The following is a 21438-nucleotide window of genomic DNA, read 5'->3' as shown; positions in this document are numbered from 1 at the left end:
CATCATAATCTCAAACTGGTCTCACAGGAAGGCTCAAAACATAGTAAGTAAGATGACTCTGTCTTTTTGTACTTAATTCGTCATAGTAACTTTTGTATTTAATTCCGATGAAATATATGTGTTTAATCATCAATATGAAAGTCCGAGGGATACAGTAAACCTGAAGTGAAGCTTCGGAATCTAAAACTGGTCTCACAGGAAGGCTCAAAACAGAGACAGTAAGAAGACTCAGTGTTCTTGTACTTAAGTCGGTATGTGCCTTTTGTATTTACGTCCGATGCAATTTCAGTGTTTCATCGTCAATGTGAAGGTCCAAGTGATACAGTAAACCTGAAGTGAGGCATCGGAATCTAAAACTGGTCTCACAGGAAGGCTCAAAACATAGACAGTGAGAAGAGAGAGTATTCTTGTACTTAAGTCGGCATTGTGACTTCTGTATTTAACTCCGATGCAATTTCTGTGTTTCATCGTCAATGTGGAGGTCCAAGCGATACAGTAAACCTGACGGGAAGCATGGGAATTTAAAACTGGTCTCACAGGAAGGCTCAAAACATAGACAGTCAGAAGACTCTGTCTTCTTGTAGTTAAGTCGGCATTGTGCCTTTTGTATGTAATTCCGATGCAATTTCTGTGTTTCATCGTCAGTGTGAAGGTCCAAGGGATGCAGTAAACCCAAAGAGAAGCATCAGAATCTAAAACCGGTCTCACCGGAAGGCTCAAAACATAGGCAGTAAGAAGACTCAGATTTCTTGTACTTAAATCGGCATTGTGCCATTTCTATTTAATTCCGATGCAATTTCTGAGTTTCATCGTCAATGTGAAGGTCCAAGTGATACAGTAAACCTGAAGAGAGGCATCGGAATCTAAAACTGGTCTCACAGGAGGGCTCAAAACGCAGACATTAAGAAGACTCAGTCTTCTTGTACTTAAATCGGCATTGAGCTTTTTGTATTTAATTCCAATGCAATTTCGGTGTTTGATCGTCAATGTGAAGGTCCAAGGGTACAGTAAACCTGAAGTGAACCATCGGAATCTAAAACTGGTCTCACAGGGAGGCACATAACATAGACAGTAAGAAGACTCGGTCTTCTTGTACTTTAATCGGCATTGCGCCTTTTGTATTTAATTCCAATACAATTTCTGTGTTTCATCGTCAATGTGAATGTCCAACGGATACGGTAAACCTGAAGTGAAGCATCGGAATCTAAAACTGGTCTCACAGGAAGGCTCAAGACATAGAGAGTAAGAAGACTCAGTCTTCTTGTGTTTAAGTCGGCATTGTGCATTTTGTATTTAATTCCGATGCAATTTGTGTGTTATATCGTCAATGTCAAGGTCCAAAAGTTACAGAAAGCCTGAAGTGAATCATCGGAATCAAAACTGGTCTCTCAGGAAGACTCAAAACATAGACAGTTAGAAGACACAGTCTTCTTAACTTAAATCGGCATTGTGCCTTTTGTATTTAATTGCGATGCCATTTCTGTGTTTCATCGTCAATGTGAAGGTCTAAGGGATACAGTAAACCTGAAGTGAAGCATCGGAATCTAAAACTGGTCTCACACGAAGGCTCAAAACATAGACAGTAAGAAGTCTCAGTCTTTTTGTACTTATTTCGGCATTGTAACTTTGTATTTAATTCCGATGCAATTAATGTGTTTAATCGTCAATATGAAATTCCAAGGGATACAGTAAACCTGATGTGAAGCATCGGAATCAAAAACTGGTCTCACAGGAAGGCTCAAAACATAGACAGTAACAAGACTCTGTGTTCTTGTACTTATGTTCGGATTGTGCCCTTTGTATTTACGTCCGATGCAATTTCAGTGTTTCATCGTCAATGTGAAGGTCCAAGGGATACAGTAAACCTGAAGTTAGGTAACCGAATCTAAAACTGGTCTCACAGGAAGGCTCAAAACATAGACATTAAGAAGACTCAGTCTTCTTGTACTTATATCGGCATTGTGCCTTTTGTATTTAATTCCGATGCAATTTCTTTGTTTCATCGTCGTTGTGAAGGTCTAACGGATACGGTAAACCTGAAGTGAAGCATCGGAATCTAAAACTGGTCTCACAGGAAGGCTCAAGACATAGACAGTAAGAAGACTCAGTCTTCTTGTGTTTATGTCGGCATTGTGCTTTTTGTATTTAACTCCGATGCAATTTCTGTGTTATATCGTCAATGTCAAGGTCCAAGGGATACAGAAAGCCTGAAGTGAATCATCGGAATCAAAAACTGGTCTCTCAGGAAGACTCAAAACGTAGACAGTTAGAAGACACAGTCTTCTTATACTTAAATCGGCATTGTGCCTTTTGTATTTAATTCCGATGCCATTTCTGTGTTTTATCTTCAATGTGAAGGTCTAAGGGATACAGTAAACCTGAAGTGAACCATCGGAATCTAAAACTGGTCTCACAGGAAGGCTCAAAACATAGACAGTAAGAAGTCCCAGTCTTCTTGTACTTAAATCGGCCTTGTGCCTTTTGTATTGAATTCCGATGCAATTTCAGTGTTTCATCGTCAATGTGAAGGTCCAAGGGATAGAGCTATCCTGAAGTGAAGCATCGGAATCTAAAACTGGTCTCACAGGAAGGCTCAAAACATAGACAGTAAGAAGAGAGATTATTCTTGTACTTAAGTCGGCATTGGGACTTCTGTATTTAGCTCCGATGCAATTTCTGTGTTTCATCGTCAATGTGGAGGTCCAAGGGATACAGTAAACCTGAAGTGAAGCATGGGAATCTAAAACTGGTCTCACAGGAAGGCTCAAAACATAGACAGTTAGAAGACTCTCTCTTCTTGTCGTTAAGTCGGCATTGTGCCTTTTGAATGTAATTCCGATGCAATTTCTGTGTTTCATCGTCAGTGTGAAGGTCCAAGGGATACAGTTAACCTGAAGTGAGGCATCATAATCTAAAACTGGTCTCACAGGAAGGCTCAAAACATAGTCAGTAAGAAGTCTCACTCTTGTTGTCTTTTAGTCGGCATTGTGCCTTTTGTGTTTAATTACGATGCAATTTCAGTGTATCATCGTTAATGTGAAGGTCCAACGGATACAGAAAACCCAAAGTGAAGCATCAGAATCTAAAACTGGTTTCACAGGAAGGCTCAAAACATAGACAGTAAGAAGACTCTGTCTTCTTGTACTTACGTCGTCTTTGTGCCTTTTGTATGGAATTCCGATGCAATTTCCGTGTTTCATCGTCAATAAGAAGGTCCTAGGGATACAGTGAACCTGAAGTGAAGCATCGGAATGTAAAACTGGTCTCACAGGAAATGCTCAAATCATAGACAGTAAGAGGACTCAGTATTCTTGTACTTATGTCGGCATTGTGCCTTTTGTATTTAATTCCGATGCCATTTCTGTGTTTCATCGTCAATGTGAAGGTCCCACAGATACAGTAAACCTGAATTGAAGCATCAGAATCTAAAACCGGTTCTCACAGGAGGGCTCAAAAAATAGACGGTAAGAAGACTCAGTCTTCTTGTACTTTAATCGGCATTGCGCCTTTTGTATTTAATTCCAATACAATTTCTGTGTTTCATCGTCAATGTGAATGTCCAACGGATACGGTAAACCTGAAGTGAAGCATCGGAATCTAAAACTGGTCTCACAGGAAGGCTCAAGACATAGAGAGTAAGAAGACTCAGTCTTCTTGTGTTTAAGTCGGCATTGTGCATTTTGTATTTAATTCCGATGCAATTTGTGTGTTATATCGTCAATGTCAAGGTCCAAAAGTTACAGAAAGCCTGAAGTGAATCATCGGAATCAAAAACTGGTCTCTCAGGAAGACTCAAAACATAGACAGTTAGAAGACACAGTCTTCTTATACTTAAATCGGCATTGTGCCTTTTGTATTTAATTGCGATGCCATTTCTGTGTTTCATCGTCAATGTGAAGGTCTAAGGGATACAGTAAACCTGAAGTGAAGCATCGGAATCTAAAACTGGTCTCACACGAAGGCTCAAAACATAGACAGTAAGAAGTCCCAGTCTACATGTACATAAGTCGGCATTGTGCCTGTTGTATTTAATTCCGATGCAATTTCGGTGTTTCATCGTCGATGTGAATGTCCAAGGGATACAGTGAAGCTGAAGTGAAGCATCATAATCTAAAACTGGTCTCACAGGAAGGCTCAAAACATAGACAGTAAGAAGTCTCAGTCTTTTTGTACTTAATTCGGCATTGTAACTTTGTATTTAATTCCGATGCAATTAATGTGTTTAATCGTCAATATGAAATTCCAAGGGATACAGTAAACCTGATGTGAAGCATCGGAATCAAAAACTGGTGTCACAGGAAGGCTCAAAACATAGACAGTAACAAGACTCTGTGTTCTTGTACTTAAGTTCGGATTGTGCCCTTTGTATTTACGTCCGATGCAATTTCAGTGTTTCATCGTCAATGTGAAGGTCCAAGGGATACAGTCAACCTGAAGTGAGGCAACCGAATCTAAAACTGGTCTCACAGGAAGGCTCAAAACATAGACAGTAAGAAGAGAGAGTATTCTTGTACTTAAGTCGGCATTGCGACATCTGTATTTAACTCCGTTGCAATTTCTGTGTTCCATCGTCAATGTGGAGGTCCAAGGGATACAGTAAACCTGAAGTGAAGCATGGGAATCTAAAACTGGTCTCACAGGAAGGCTCAAAACATAGACAGTTAGAAGACTCCCTCTTCTTGTTGTTAAGTCGGCATTGTGCTTTTTGTATGTAATTCCGATGCAATTTCTGTGTTTCATCGTCAGGGTGAAGGTCCAAGGGATACAGTTAACGTGAAGTGAAGCATCAGAATCTAAAATTGGTCTCACAGGAAGGCTCAAAACATAGCCAGTAAGAAGTCTCACTCTTGTTGTCTTTAAGTCGGCATTGTTCCTTTTGTGTTTAATTACGATGCAATTTCAGTGTTTCATCGTTAATGTGAAGGTCCAACGGATACAGAAAACCGAAAGTGAAGCATCAGAATCTAAAACTGGTCTCACAGGAAGGCTCAAAACGTAGACATTAAGAAGACTCTGTCTTCTTGTACTTAAGTCGTCTTTGTGCCTTTTGTATGGAATTCCGATGCAATTTCTGTGTTTCATCGTCAATAAGAAAGTCCCAGGGATACAGTGAACCTGAAGTGAAGCATCGGAATCTAAAACTGGTCTCACAGGAAATGCTCAAATCATAGTCAGTAAGAGGCCTCAGTATTCTTGTACTTAAGTCGGCATTGTACCTTTTGTATTTAATTCCGATGTAATTTCTGTGTTTCATCGTCAATGTGAAGGTCCAAGACATACAGTAAACCTGAAGTGAAGCATCAGAATCTAAAACCGGTCTCACAGAAGGGCTCAAAAAATAGAAAGTGAGAAGACTCAGTCTTCTTGTACTTAAGTCGGCATTGTGCCTTTTGTATGTAATTCCGATGCAATTTCTGTGTTTCATCGTTAGTGTGAAGGTCCAAGGGATACAGTAAAACCAAGGTGAAGGATCAGAATCTAAATGCGGTCTCACAGGAAGGCTCAAAACATAGATAGTAAGAAGACTCAGTCTTCTTGTACTTAAATCGGCATTGTGCCTTTTGTATTTCATTCCGATGCAATTTCTGTGTTTCATCGTTGATGTGATGGGCCAAGGGATACGGTAAACCTGAAGTGAAGCATCGTAATCTAAAACTGGTCACACAGGAAGGCTCAAAACATAGACAGTAAGAAGACTCAGTCATCTTGTACTTAAATCTGCATTACGCCTTTTGTATTTAATTACGATGCAATTTCTGTGTTTAATCGTCAATGTGAATGTCCAAGGGATACAGTAGACCTGAAGTGAAGCATTGGAATCTAAAACTAATCTCACTGGAAGTCACAAAAATTAGCAACAAAGAAGTCTCACTCTTCTTGTCCTTAAGTCGGCATTGTGCCTTTTGTGTTTAATTACGATGCAATTTCAGTGTTTCATCGTCAATGTGAAGGTCCAACGGATACAGTAAACCCAAAGTGAAGCATCAGAATCTAAAACCGGTCTCACAGGATTACTCAATACATAGACAGAAAGAAGACTCAGTCTTCTTGTACTTAAGTCGGCATTGTATTTTTTGTATTTAATTCCGATGCAATATCTGTGTTTCATCGTCAATGTGAAGGTCCAAGGGATACAGTAAATCTGAAGTGAAGCATCATAATCTAAAACTGGTAACACAGGATGGCTCAAAACATAGACAGTAAGAAGACTCAGTGTTCTTGTACTTAAGTCGGGATTGTGCCCTTTGTATTTACGTCCGATGCAGTTTCAGTGTTTCATCGTCAATGTGAAGGTCCAAGGGATACAGTACACCTGAAGTGAGGCATTGGAATCTAAAACTGGTCTCACAGGAAGGCTGAAAACATAGACAGTAAGAAGAGATAGTATTCTTGTACTTAAGTCGGCATTGCGACTTCTGTATTTAACTCCGATGCAATTTCTGTGTTTCATCGTCAATGTGGAGGTCCAAGCGATACAGTAAACCTGAAGTGAAGCATGGGAATCCAAAACTGGTCTCACAGGAAGGCTCAAAACATAGCCAGTAAGAAGTCTCACTCTTGTTGCCTTTAGTCGGCATTGTGCCTTTTGTGGTTAATTACGATGCAATTTCAGTGTTTCATCGTTAATGTGAAGGTCCAACGGATACAGAAAACCCAAAGTGAAGCATCAGAATCTAAAACTGGTCTCACAGGAGGGCTCAAAAAATAGAAAGTGAGAAGACTCAGTCTTCTTGTACTTAAGTCGGCATTGTGCCTTTTGTATGTAATTCCGATGCAATTTCTGTGTTTCATCGTCAGTGTGAAGGTCCAAGGGATACAGTAAACCCAAAGTGAAGCATCAGAATCTATAACCGGTCTGACAGGAAGGCTCAAAACATAGACAGTAAGAAGACTCAGTCTTCTTGTACTTAAATCGGCATTGTGCCTTTTTTATTTAATTCTGATGCAATTTCTGTGTTTCATCGTTAATGTGAATTGCCAAGGGATACGGTAAACCTGAAGTGAAGCATCGTAATCAAAAACTAGTCACACAGGAAGGCTCAAAACTTAGACAGTAAGGAGACTCAGTCATCTTGTACTTAAATCTGCATTACGCCTTTTGTATTTAATTCCGATGCAATTTCGGTGTTTGAACTTCAATGTGAAAGTCCAAGGAATACAGTAAACCGGAAGTGAAGCATCGGAATCTAAAACTGGTCTCACAGGGAGGCTCAAAACATAGACAGTAAGAAGACTCAGTCATCTTGTACTTTAATCGGCATTGCGCCTTTTGTATTTAATTCCGATGCAATTTCTGTGTTATATCGTCAATGTCAAGGTCCAAGGGATACAGAAAGCCTGAAGTGAATCATCGGAATCAAAAACTGGTCTCTCAGGAAGACTCAAAACATAGACAGTTAGAAGACACAGTCTTCTTATACTTAAATCGGCATTGTGCCTTTTGTATTTAATTCCGATGCCATTTCTGTGTTTCATCGTCAATGTGAAGGTCTAAGGGATACAGTAAACCTGAAGTGAAGCATCGGAATCTAAAACTGGTCTCACAGGAAGGGTCAAAACATAGACAGTAAGAACTACCAGTCTACTTATACATAAGTCGGCATTGTGCCTGTTGTATTTAATTCCGATGAAATTTCGGTGTATCATCGTCGATGTGAATGTCCAAGGGATACAGTAAAGCTGAAGTGAAGCATCATAATCTAAAACTGGTCTCACAGGAAGGCTCAAAACATAGACAGTAAGAAGTCTCAATCTTTTTGTACTTAATTCGGCATTGTAACTTTTGTATTTAATTCCGATGCAATTAATGTGTTTAATCGTCAATATGAAATTCCAAGGGATACAGTAAACCTGAAGTGAAGCATCGGAATCTAAAACTGGTCTCACAGGAAGGCTCAAAACATAGACTGTAAGAAGAGAGAGTATTCTTGTACTTAAGTCGGCATTGCGACTTCTGTATTTAACTCCGATGCAATTTCTGTGATCCATCGTCAATGTGGAGGTCCAAGGGATACAGTAAACCTGAAGTGAAGCATGGGAATCTAAAACTGGACTCACAGGAAGGCTCAAAACATAGACAGTTAGAAGACTCTCTCTTCTTGTTGTTAAGTCGGCACTGTGCCTTTTGTATGTAATTCCGATGCAATTTCTGAGTTTCATCGTCAGGGTGAAGGTCCAAGGAATACAGTTAACGTGAAGTGAAGCATCAGAATCTAAAATTGGTCTCACAGGAAGGCTCAAAACATAGCCAGTAAGAAGTCTCCCTCGTGTTGTCTTTAAGTCGGCATTGTGCCTTTTGTGTTTAATTACGATGCAATTTCAGTGTTTCATCGTTAATGTGAAGGTCCAACGGATACAGAAAACCCAAAGTGAAGCATCAGAATCTAAAACTGGTCTCACAGGAAGGCTGAAAACATAGACATTATAAGACTCTGTCTTCTTGTACTTAAGTCGTCTTTGTGCCTTTTGTATGGCATTCCGATGAAATTTCTGTGTTTAATCGTCAATAAGAAGGTCCCAGGGGTACAGTGAACCTGAAGTGAAGCATCGGAATCTAAAACTGGTCTCACAGGAAATGCTCAAATCATAGACAGTAAGAGGACTCAGTATTCTTGTACTTAAGTCGGCATTGTACCTTTTGTATTTAATTCCGATGTAATTTCTGTGTTTCATCGTCAATGTGAAGGTCCAAGACATACAGAAAACCTGAAGTGAAGCATCAGAATCTAAAACCGGTCTCACAGCAGGGCTCAAAAAATAGAAAGTGAGAAGACTCAGTCTTCTTGTACTTAAGTCGGCATTGTGCCTTTTGTATGTAATTCCGATGCAATTTCTGTGTTTCATCGTCAGTGTGAAGGTCCAAGGGATACAGTAAACCCAAAGTGAAGGATCAGAATCTAAAACCGGTCTCACAGGAAGGCTCAAAACATAGACAGTAAGAAGACTCACTGTTCTTGTACTTAAGTCGGGATTGTGCCCTTTGTATTTACGTCCGATGCAGTTTCAGTGTTTCATCGTCAATGTGAAGGTCCAAGGGATACAGTACACCTGAAGTGAGGCATTGGAATCTAAAACTGGTCTCACAGGAAGGCTGAAAACATAGACAGTAAGAAGAGATAGTATTCTTGTACTTAAGTCGGCATTGCGACTTCTGTATTTAACTCCGATGCAATTTCTGTGTTTCTTCGTCAATGTGGAGGTCCAAGGGATACAGTAAACCTGAAGTGAAGCATAGGAATCTAAAACTGGTCTCACAGGAAGGCTCAAAACATAGACATTTAGAAGACTCTCTCTTCTTGTTGTTAACTCGGCAATGTGCCTTTTGTATGTAATTCCGATGCAATTTCTGCGTTTCATCGTCAGTGTGAAGGTCCAAGGGATACAGTTAACCTGAAGTGAAGCATCAGAATCAAAACTGGTCTCACAGGAAATGCTCAAATCATAGACAGTAAGAGGACTCAGTATTCTTTTACTTAAGTCGGCATTGTGCCTTTTGTATTTACTTCCGATGTAATTTCGGTGTTTCATCGTCAATGTGACGGTCCAAGGGATACAGTAAACCTGAAGTGAACCATCGGAATCTAAAACTGGTCTCACAGGAAGGCTCAAACCATAGTCAGTAAGAGGATTCAGTCTTCTTGTACTTAAGTCGGCATTGTGCCTGTTGTATTTAATTCCGATGCAGTTTCTATGTTTCATCGTCAATGTGAAGGTCCAAGGGACAGAGTAATCCTGAAGTGAAGCATCTGAATCTAAAACTGGTCTCACAGGGAGGCTCAAAACATAGACAGTAAGAAGACTCAGTCTTCTTGTACTTTAATCGGCATTGCGCCTTTTGTATTGAATTCCAATGCAATTTCTGTGTTTCATCGTCAATGTGAAGCTCCAACGGATACGGTAAACCTGAAGTGAAGCATCGGAATCTAAAACTGGTCTCACAGGAAGGCTCAAGACATAGAGAGTAAGAAGACTCAGTCTTCTTGTGTTTAAGTCGGCATTGTGCATTTTGTATTTAATTCCGATGCAATTTCTGTGTTATATCGTCAATTTCAAGGTCCAAGGGATACAGAAAGCCTGAAGTGAATCATCGGAATCAAAAACTGGTCTCTCAGGAAGACTCAAAACATAGACAGTTAGAAGACACAGTCTTCTTACACTTAAATCGGCATTGTGCCTTTTGTATTTAATTCCGATGCCATTTCTGTGTTTCATCGTCAATGTGAAGGCCTAAGGGATACAGTAAACCTTAAGTGAAGCATCGGAATCTAAAACTGGTCTCACAGGAAGGCTCAAAACATAGACAGTAAGAAGTCCCAGTCTACTTGTACATAAGTCGGCATTGTGCCTGTTGTATTTAATTCCGATGCATTTTCGGTGTTTCATCGTCGATGTGAATGTCCAAGGGATACAGTAAAGCTGAAACGAAGCATCATAATCTAAAACTGGTCTCACAGGAAGGCTCAAAACATAGACAGTAAGAAGTCTCAGTCTTTTTGTACTTAATTCGGCATTGTAACTTTTGTATTTAATTCCGATGCAATTAATGTTTTTAATCGTCAATATGAAATTCCAAGGGATACAGTAAACCTGAAGTGAAGCATCGGAATCTAAAACTGGTCTCACAGGAAGGCTCAAAACATAGACAGTTAGAAGACTCTCTCTTCTTGTTGTTAAGTCGGCATTGTGCCTTTTGTATGTAATTCCGATGCAATTTCTGTGTTTCATCGTCAGGGTGAAGGTCCAAGGGATACAGTTAACGTGAAGTGAAGCATCAGAATCTAAAATTGGTCTCACAGGAAGGCTCAAAACATAGCCAGTAAGAAGTCTCACTCTTGTTGTCTTTAAGTCGGCATTGTGCCTTTTGTGTTTAATTACGATGCAATTTCAGTGTTTCATCGTTAATGTGAAGGTCCAACGGATACAGAAAACCCAAAGTGAAGCATCAGAATCTAAAACTGGTCTCACAGGAGGGCTCAAAAAATAGAAAGTGAGAAGACTCAGTCTTCTTGTACTTAAGTCGGCATTGTGCCTTTTGTATGTAATTCCGATGCAATTTCTGTGTTTCATCGTCAGTGTGAATGTCCAAGGGATACAGTAAACCCAAAGTGAAGCATCAGAATCTAAAACCGGTCTCACAGGAAGGCTCAAAACATAGACAGTAAGAAGACTCAGTCTAATGTACTTAAATCGGCATTGTGCCTTTTGTATTTAATTCTGATGCAATTTCTGTGTTTCATCGTTAATGTGATGGGCCAAGGGATACGGTAAACCTGAAGTGAGGCATCGTAATCAAAAACTAGTCACACAGGAAGGCTCAAAACATAGACAGTAAGAAGACTCAGTCATCTTGTACTTAAATCTTCATTACGCCTTTTGTATTTAATTCCGATGCAATTTCGGTGTTTGACCTTCAATGTGAAGGTCCAAGGGATACAGTAAACCTGAAGTGAAGCATCGGAATCTAATACTGGTCTCACAGGGATACTCAAAACCTAGACAGTAAGAAGACTCAGTCTTCTTGTACATAAGTCGGCATTGAGCCTGTTGTATTTAATTCCGATGCAATTTCTGTGTTTCATCGTCGATGTGAAGGTCCAACGAATACTGTAAACCTGAAGTGAAGCATCATAATCTAAAACTGGTGTCACAGGAAGCCTCAAAACATAGATAGTAAGAAGACTCAGTCCACTAGTACTTCAGTCGGCATTGTGCCTTTTGTATTAAATTCCGATGCAATATCTGTGTTTCATCGTCAATGTGAAGGTCCAAGCGATACAGTACATCTGAAGTGAAGCATCGGAATCTAAAACTGGTATCACAGGAAGGCTCAAAACATAGACGGTATGAAGTCTCACTCTTCTTGCTCTTAAGTCGGCATTGTGCCTTTTGTATTTAATTCCGATGCCATTTCTGTGTTTCATCGTCAATGTGAAGGTCCAAGGGATAGAGCTATCCTGAAGTGAAGCATCGGAATCTAAAACTGGTCTCTCAGGAAGGCTCAAAACATAGACAGTAAGAAGACACAGTCTTCTTGAACTTAAATCGGCATTGTGCCTTTTGTATTTAATTCCGATGCCATTTCTGTGTTTCATCGTCAATGTGAAGGTCCAAGGGATAGAGCTATCCTGAAGTGAAGCATCGGAATCTAAAACTGGTCTCACAGGAAGGCTCAAAGTATAGACAGTAAGAAGACTCAGTCTTTTTGTACTTAATGCGGCATTGTAACTTTTGTATTTAATTCCGATGCAATTTATGTGTTTAATCGTCAATATGAAGGTCCAAGGGATACAGTAAACCTGAAGTGAAGCATCGGAATCTAAAACTGGTCTCACAGGGAGGCTCAAAACGTAGACAGTAAGAAGACTCAGTTTTCTTGTACTTAAATCTGCATTGTGCTTTTTGTATTTAATTCCGATGCAATTTCTGAGTTTCATCGTCAATGTGAAGGTCCAAGGGATACGGTAAACCTGAAGTGAAGGATCGGAATCTGATACTGGTTTCACTGGAAGGCTCAAGACATTGACAGTAAGAAGACGCAGTCTTCTTGTGTTTAAGTCGGCATTGTGCTTTTTGTATTTAATTCCGATGCAATTTCTGTGTTATATCGTCAAGGTGAAGGTCCAAGGGACACAGAAAGCCTGAAGTGAATCATTGGAATCTAAAACTGGTCTCACAGGTAGGCTCAAAGTATAGACAGTAAGAAGACTAAGTCTTCCTGTACTTAAATCGGCATTGAGCCTTTTGTATTTAATTCCGATGCAATTTCGGTGTTTAATCGTCAATGTGAAGGTCCAAGGGATACAGTAACCCTGAAGTGAAGCATCGGAATCTGAAACTGGTCTCACAGGGAGGCTCATAACATAGACAGTAAGATGACTCAGTCTTCTTGTACAAAAGTCGGCATTGTGCCTGTTGTATTTAATTGCGATGCAATTTCTGTGTTTCATCGTCGATGTGAATGTCCAAGGCATACAGTAAACCCGACGTGAAGCATCATAATCTAAAACTGGTCTCACAGGAAGGCTCAAAAAATAGACAGTAAGAGGACTCAGTCTTTTTGTACTTAATTCGGCATTGTAACATTTGTATTTAATTCCGATGCAATTTATGTGTTTAATCGTCAATATGAAAGTCCAAGGGATACAGTAAACCTGAAGTGAAGCATCGGAATGTAAAACTGGTCTCACAGGATGGCTCAAAAAATAGACAGTAACAAGACTCAGTCTTCTTGTACTTAAGTCGGGATTGGCCCTTTGTATTTACGTCCGATGCAATTTCAGTGTTTCATCGTCAATGTGATGGTCCAAAGGATACAGTAAACCTGTAGTGAGGCATCGGAATATAAAAATGGTCTCACAGGAAGGCTCAAAACATAGACAGTAAGAAGAGAGAGTATTGTTGTACTTATGTCGGCATTGTGACTTCTGTATTTAACTCCGATGCAAGTTCTGTGTTTCATCGTCAATGTGGTGGTCCAAGCGATACAGTAAACCTGAAGGGAAGCATGGGAATCTAAAACTGGTCTCACAGGAAGGCTCAAAACATAGACAGTTAGAAGACTCTGTCTTCTTGTAGTTAAGTCGGCATTTTGCCTTTTGTATGTAATTCCGATGCAATTTCTGTGTTTCATCGTCAGTGTGAAGGTCCAAGGGATGCAGTAAACCCAAAGAGAAGCATCAGAATCTATAACCGGTCTCACCGGAAGGCTCAAAACATAGGCAGTAAGAAGACTCAGACTTCTTGTACTTAAATCGGCATTGTGGCTTTTGTATTTAATTCCGATGCAATTTCTGTGTTTCATCGTCAATGTGAAGGTCCAAGGGATACGGTAAACGTGAAGTGAAGTATCGGAATCTAAAACTGGTCTCACAGGAAGGCTCAAAACATAGACAGTAAGAACACTCAGTCTTCTTGTACTTAAGTCGGTATTGTGCCTTTTGTATTTAATTCCGATGCAATTTCTGTGTTTCATCGTCATGGTGAAGGTCCAAGGGATACAGTAAACGTGAAGTGAAACATCGGAATCTAAAACTGGTCTCACAGGAAGGCTCAAACCATAGTCAGTAAGATGATTCAGTCTTCTTGTACTTAAGTCGGCATTGTGCCTGTTGTATTTAATTCCGATGCAATTTCTGTGTTTCATCGTCAATGTGTAGGTCCAAGGGACAGAGTAATCCTGAAGTGAAGCATCGGAATCTAAAACTGGTCTCACAGGAAGGCTCAAAACGTAGACATTAAGAAGACTCAGTCTTCTTGTACTTAAATCGGCATTGAGCTTTTTGTATTTAATTCCAATGCAATTTCGGTGTTTGATCGTCAATGTGAAGGTCCAAGGGATACAGTAAACCTGAAGTGAAGCATCGGAATCTAAAACTGGTCTCACAGGAAGGCTCAAAGTATAGACAGTAGGAAGACTCAGTCTTCTTGTACTTAAATCGGCATTGAGCCTTTTGTATTTAATTCCGATGCAATTAATGTCTTTAATCGTCAGTATGAAATTCCAAGGGATACAGTAAACCTGAAGTGAAGCATCGGAATCTAAAACTGGTCTCACAGGAAGGCTCAAATCAAAAACAGTTAGAAGACTCTCTCTTCTTGTTGTTAAGTCGGCATTGTTCCTTTTGTATGTAATTCCGATGCAATTTCTGTGTTTCATCGTCAGTGTGAAGGTCCAAGGGATAAAGTGTACCTCTAGTGAAGCATCGGAATATAAAACTGGTCTCACAAGAAATGCCCAAATCATAGACAGTAAGAGGACTCAGTATTCTTGTACTTAAGTCGGCATTGTACATTTTGTATTTAATTCCGATGTAATTTCTGTGTTTCATCGTCAATGTTCAGGTCCAAGAGATACAGTAAACCTGAAGTGAAGCATCAGAATCTAAAACCGGTCTCACAGGAGGGTTTAAAAAATAGAAAGTGAGAAGACTCTCTCTTCTTGTTGTTAAGTCGGCATTGTTCCTTTTGTATGTAATTCCAATGCAATTTCTGTGTTTCAACGTCAGTGTGAAGGTCCAAGGGATACAGTGTACCTGAAGTGAAGCATCGGAATATAAAACTGGTCTCACAAGAAATGCTCAAATCATAGACGGTAAGAGGACTCAGTATTCTTGTACTTAAGTCGGCATTGTGCCTTTAGTGTTTAATTACGGTGCAATTTCAGTGTTTCATCATCAATGTGGAGGTCCAACGGGTACAGTACACCCAAAGTGAAGCATCAGAATCTAAAACTGGTCTCACAGGATGGCTCAAAACATAGACAGGAAGAAGACTTCGTCTTCTTGTACTTAAAGCGGCATTGTGCCTTTTGTATTTAATTCCGGTGCAATTTCTGTGTTTCATCGTCAATGTGAAGTTCCAAGGGATTCGGTAAACCTGAAGTGAATCATCGGAATCTAAAACCGTTATCACAAGAAGGCTCAAAACATTGACAGAAAGAAGACTCAGTCTTCTAAGTACTAAGATCGGCATTGAGCCTTTAGTATTTAATTCCGATGCAATTTCGGTGTTTGAACTTCAATGGGAAGGTCCATGGGATACAGTAAAGCTGAATTGAAGCATCGGAATCTAATACTGGTCTCACAGGGAGGCTCAAAACCTAGACAGTAAGAAGACTCAGTCTCCTTGTACATAAGTCGGCATTGTGCCTGTTGTATTTAATTCCGATGCAATTTCGGTGTTTGAACTTCAATGTGAAGATCCAAGGGATACAGTAAACCTGAAGTGATGCATCGGAATCTAATACTGGTCTCACAGGAAGGCTTAAAACATGGCCACTAAGAAGTCTCACTCTTCTTGTCCATAAGTCGGCATTGTGCCTTTTGTGATTAATTACAGTGCAATTTCAGTGTTTCATCATCAATGTGAAGGTCCAACGGATACAGTAAACCTAAAGTGAAGGATCAGAATCTAAAACTGGTCTCACAGGATGGCTCAAAACATAGACAGGAAGAAGACTACGTCTTCTTGTACTTAAAGCGGCAATGTGCCTTTTGTATTTAATTCCGATGCAATTTCTGTGTTTCATCGTCAATGTGAAGTTCCAAGGTATTCGGTAAACCTGAAGTGAATCATCGGAATCTAAACCCGGTCTCACAGGAAGGCTCAAAACATAGACAGAGAGAAGACGCAGTCTTCTTGTACTAAAATCGGCATTGAGACTTTTGCATTTAATTCCGATGCAATTTCGGTGTTTGAGCTTCAATGTGAAGGTCAAAGGGATACAGTAAACCTGAAGATAAGCATCGGAATGTAAAACTGGTCTCACAGGGAGGCTCAAAACCTGGCCAGTAAGAAGACTCAGTCTTCTTGTACATAAGTCAGCATTGTGCCTGTTGTATTTAATTCCGGTGCAATTTCTGTGTTTCATCGACGATGTGAATGTCCAAGGGATACAGTGAAGCTGAAGTGAAGCATCATAATCTAAAACTGGTCTCACAGGAAGGCTCAAAACATAGACAGTAAGAAGTCTCAGTCTTTTTGTACTTAATTCGGCATTGTAACTTTTGTATTTAATTCCGATGCAATTAATGTGTTTAATCGTCAATATGAAATTCCAAGGGATACAGTAAACCTGAAGTGAAGCATCGGAATCTAAAACTGGTCTCACAGGAAGGCAGTAAACATAGACAGTAACAAGACTCAGTGTTCTTGTACTTAAGTTCGGATTGTGCCCTTTGTATTTACATCCGATGCAATTTCAGTGTTTCATCGTCAATGTGAAGGTCCAAGGGATACAGTAAACCTGAAGTGAGGCAACCGAATCTAAAACTGGTCTTACAGGAAGGCTCAAATCATAGACAGTTAGAAGACTCACTCTTCTTGTTGTTAAGTCGGCATTGTGCCTTTTGTATGTAAAACCGATGCAATTTCTGTGTTTCATCGTCAGTGTGAAGGTCCAAGGGATACAGTTAACCTGAAGTGAAGCATCAGAATCTAAAATTGGTCTCACAGGAAGGCTCAAAACATAGCCAGTTAGAAGTCTCACTCTTGTTGTCTTTAAGTCGGCATTGTGCCTTTTGTGTTTTATTACGATGCCATTTCAGTGTTTCATCGTTAATGTGAAGGTCCAACGGATACAGAAAACCCAAAGTGAAACATCAGAATCGAAAACTGGTCTCACAGGAAGGCTCAAAACATAGACAGTAAGAAGACTCTGCCTTCATGTACTTAAGTCGTCTTTGTGCCTTTTGTATGGAATTCCGATGCAATTTCTGTGTTTCATCGTCAATAAGAAGGTCCCAGGGATACAGTGAACCTGAAGTGAAGCATCGGAATCTAAAACTGGTCTCTCAGGAAATGCTCAAATCATAGACAGTAAGAGGACTCAGTATTCTTGTACTTAAGTCGGCATTGTACCTTTTGTATTTAATTCCGATGTAATTTCTGTGATTCATCGTCAATGTGAAGGTCCAAGAGATACAGTGAACCTGAAGTGAAGCATCAGAATCTAAAACCGGTCTCACAGGAGGGTTTAAAAAATAGAAAGTGAGAAGACTCAGTCTTCTTGTACTTATGTCGGCATTGTGCCTTTTGTATATAATTCCGATGCAATTTCTGTGTTTCATCGTCAGTGTGAAGGTCCAAGGGATACAGTAAACCCAAAGAGAAGCATCAGAATCTAAAACCGGTGTCACCGGAAGGCTCAAAACATAGCCACTAAGAAGTACTACTCTTCTTGTCCTTAAGTCGGCATTGTGCCTTTTGTGTTTAATTACGGTGCAATTTCAGCGTTTCATCATCAATGTGAAGGTACAACGGAGACAGTAAACCCAAAGTGAAGCAGCAGAATCTAAAACTGGTCTCACAGGATGGCTCAAAACATAGAAAGAAAGAAGACTCCGTCTTCTTGTACTTAAAGCGGCATTGTGCCTTTTGTATTTAATTCCGATGCAATTTCTGTGTTTCAACGTCAATGTGAAGTTCCAAGGGATTCGGTAAACCTGAAGTGAATCATCGGAATCTAAAACCGTTATCACAGGAAGGCTCAAAACATAGACAGAGAGAAGACTCAGTCTTCTTGTACTAAAATCGGCATTGAGCCTTTTGTATTTAATTCCGATGCAATTTCGGTGTTTGAACTTCAATGTGAAGGGTTAAGGGATAGAGTTAAAGTGAAGTGAAGCATCAGAATCTAAAACCGGTCCCACAGGAAGGCTCAAAACATAGACTGTAGGAAGACTCAGTCTTCTTGTACTTAAATCGGCATTGTGCCTTTTGTATTTAATTCCGATGCAATTTCTGTGTTTCATCGTTAATGTGATGGGCCAAGGGATACGGTAAACCTGAAGTGAAGCATCGTAATCTAAAACTGGTCACACAGGAAGGCTCAAAACATAGACAGTAAGAAGACTCAGTCATCCTGTACTTAAATCTGCATTACGCATTTTGTATTTAATTCCGATGCAATTTCAATGTTTCATCGTCAGTGTGAAGGTCCAAGGGATACAGTAAACCTTAAGTGAACCATCGGAATCTAAAACTGGTCTCACAGGAAGGCTCAAACCATTGTCAGTAAGAGGATTCAGTCTTCTAGTACTTAAGTCGGCATTGTGCCTGTTGTATTTAATTCCGATGCAATTTCTGTGTCTCATCGTCAATGTGAAGGTCCAACGGACAGAGTATTCCTGAAGTGAAGCATCGGAATCTAAAACTGGTCTCACAGGAAGGCTCAAAACATAGACAGTAAGAAGACTCAGTCTTTTTGTACTTAATTCTGCATTGTAACTTTTGTATTTAATTCCGACGCCATTTATGTGTTTAATCGTCAATATGAAGGTCAAAGGGATACAGTAAACCTGAAGTGAAGCATCGGAATCTAAAACTGGACTCACAGGAAGGCTCTAAACAAGGACAGTAAGAAGACACAGTCTTCTTGTGTTTAAGTCGGCATTGTGCTTTTTGTATTTAATTTCGATGCAATTTCTGTGTTATATCGTCAATGTGAAGGTCCAAGTGACACAGAAAGCCTGACGTGAATCATCGGAATCTAAAACTGGTCCGTCAGGAAGGCTCAAAATATAGACAGTAAGAAGACACAGTCTTCTTGTACTTAAATCGGCATTGTGCCTTTTGTATTTAATTCCGATGCCATTTCTGTGTTTCATCGTCAATGTGTAGGTCCAAGGGATTGAGTAAACCTGAGGTGAAGCATCGGAATCAAAAACTGGTCTCACAGGAAGGCTCTAAACATAGACAGTAAGAAGTCCCAGTCTTCTTGTACTTAAATCGGCCTCGTGGCTTTTGTATTTAATTACGATGCAATTTCTGTGTTTCATCGTCAATGTGAAGGTCCAAGGGATGGAGCTATCCTGAAGTGAAGCATCGGAATCTAAAACTGGTCTCACAGGAAGGCTCAAAGTATAGACAGTAAGAAGACTCAGTCTTCTTGTACTTAAATCGGCATTGAGCCTTTTGTATTTAATTCCGATGCAATTTCGGTGTTTAATCGTCAATGTGAAGGTCCAAGGGATACAGTAACACTGAAGTGAAGCATCGGAATCTGAAACTGGTCTCACAGTGAGGCTCAAAACATACACAGTAAGATGACTCAGTCTTCTTGTACAAAAGTCGGCGTTGTGCCTGTTGTATTTAATTCCGATGCAATTTATGTGTTTCATCGTCAATATGAAAGTCCAAGGGATACAGTAAACCTGAAGGGAAGCATCAGAATGTAAAACTGGTCTCACAGGAAGGCTCAAAACATAGACAGCAACAAGACTCAGTGTTCTTGTACTTAAGTCGGGATTGGCCCTTTGTATTTACGTCCGAAGCAATTTCAGTGTTTCATCGTCAATGTGAAGGTCCAAATGATACATTAAACCAAAAGAGAAGCTTCAGAATCTAAAACCGGTCTCACCGGAAGGCTCAAAACGTAGACAGTAAGAGGACTCAGACTTCTTGTACTTAAATCGGCATTGTGCCATTTGTTTTTCATTCCGATGCAATTTCTGTGTTTCATCGTCAAAGTGAAGGTCCAAGGGATACGGTAAACGTGAAGTGAAGTATCGGAATCTAAAACTGGTCTCACACGAAAGCTCAAAACATAGACAGTAAGAACACTCAGTCTTCTTGTACTTAAGTCGGCATTGTGCTTTTTGTATTTAATTCCGAAGCAATTTCTGTGTTTCATCGTCAATGTGAAGGTCCAAGGGATTCAGTAAACCTGAAGTGAGGCATCGGAATCAAAAACTGGTCTCACAGGAAGGCTCATAAAATAGACAGTAAGAAGAGTGTTTCTTCTTGTACTTAAGTAGGCATTGTGACGTTTGTAATTAATTCCGATGCAATTTCTGTGTTATATCGTCAATGTTAAGGTCCAAGGGATACAGAAAGCTTGAAGTGAATCATCGGAATCTAAAACTGGTCTCTCAGGAAGGCTCAAAACATAGACAGTAAGAAGACACAGTCTTCTTGTACTTAAATCGGCATTGTGCATTTTGTATTTAATTCCGATGCCATTTCTGTGTTTCATCGTCAATGTGAAGGTCCAAGGGATAGAGCTATCCTGAAGTGAAGCATCGGAATCTAAAATTGGTCTCACAGGAAGGTTCAAAGTATAGACAGTAAGAAGACTCAGTCTTCTTGTAATTAAATCGGCATTGAGGCTTTTGTATTTAATTCCGATGCAAATTCGTTGTTTAATCGTCAATGTGAAGGTCCAAGGGATTCAGTAAACCTGAAGTGAAGCATCGGAATCTAAAACTGGTCTCACAGGGTGGCTCAAAACATAGACAGTAAGATGACTCAGTCTTCTTGTACAAAAGTCGGCATTGTGCCTGTTGTATTTAATTCCGATGCAATTTCTGTGTTTCATCGTCGATGTGAATGTCCAAGGGATACAGTAAACCCGAAGTGAAGCATCATAATCTAAAACTGGTCTCACAGGAAGGCTCAAAACATAGACAGTAAGAAGACTCAGTCTTTTTGTACTTAATTCGGCATTGTAACTTTTGTATTTAATTCCGATGCAATTTATGTGTTTAATCGTCAATATGAAGGTCCAAGGGATACAGTAAACCTGAAGGGAAGCATCAGAATGTAAAACTGGTCTCACAGGAAGGCTCAAAACATAGACAGCAACAAGACTCAGTGTTCTTGTACTTAAGTCGGGATTGGCCCTTTGTATTTACGTTCGAAGCAATTTCAGTGTTTCATCGTCAATGTGAAGGTCCAAGGGATACATTAAACCAAAAGAGAAGCTTCAGAATCTAAAACCGGTCTCACCGGAAGGCTCAAAACGTAGACAGTAAGAGGACTCAGACTTCTTGTACTTAAATCGGCATTGTGCCTTTTGTTTTTCATTCCGATGCAATTTCTGTGTTTCATCGTCAAAGTGAAGGTCCAAGGGATACGGTAAACGTGAAGTGAAGTATCGGAATCTAAAACTGGTCTCACAGGAAAGCTCAAAACATAGACAGTAAGAACACTCAGTCTTCT

This window comes from Schistocerca nitens, chromosome 3, assembly GCF_023898315.1.
Source record: "Schistocerca nitens isolate TAMUIC-IGC-003100 chromosome 3, iqSchNite1.1, whole genome shotgun sequence".
In the NCBI taxonomy this organism is placed as follows: Eukaryota; Metazoa; Arthropoda; class Insecta; order Orthoptera; family Acrididae; genus Schistocerca; species Schistocerca nitens.
Note: the sequence above shows the minus strand (reverse complement) of the source record.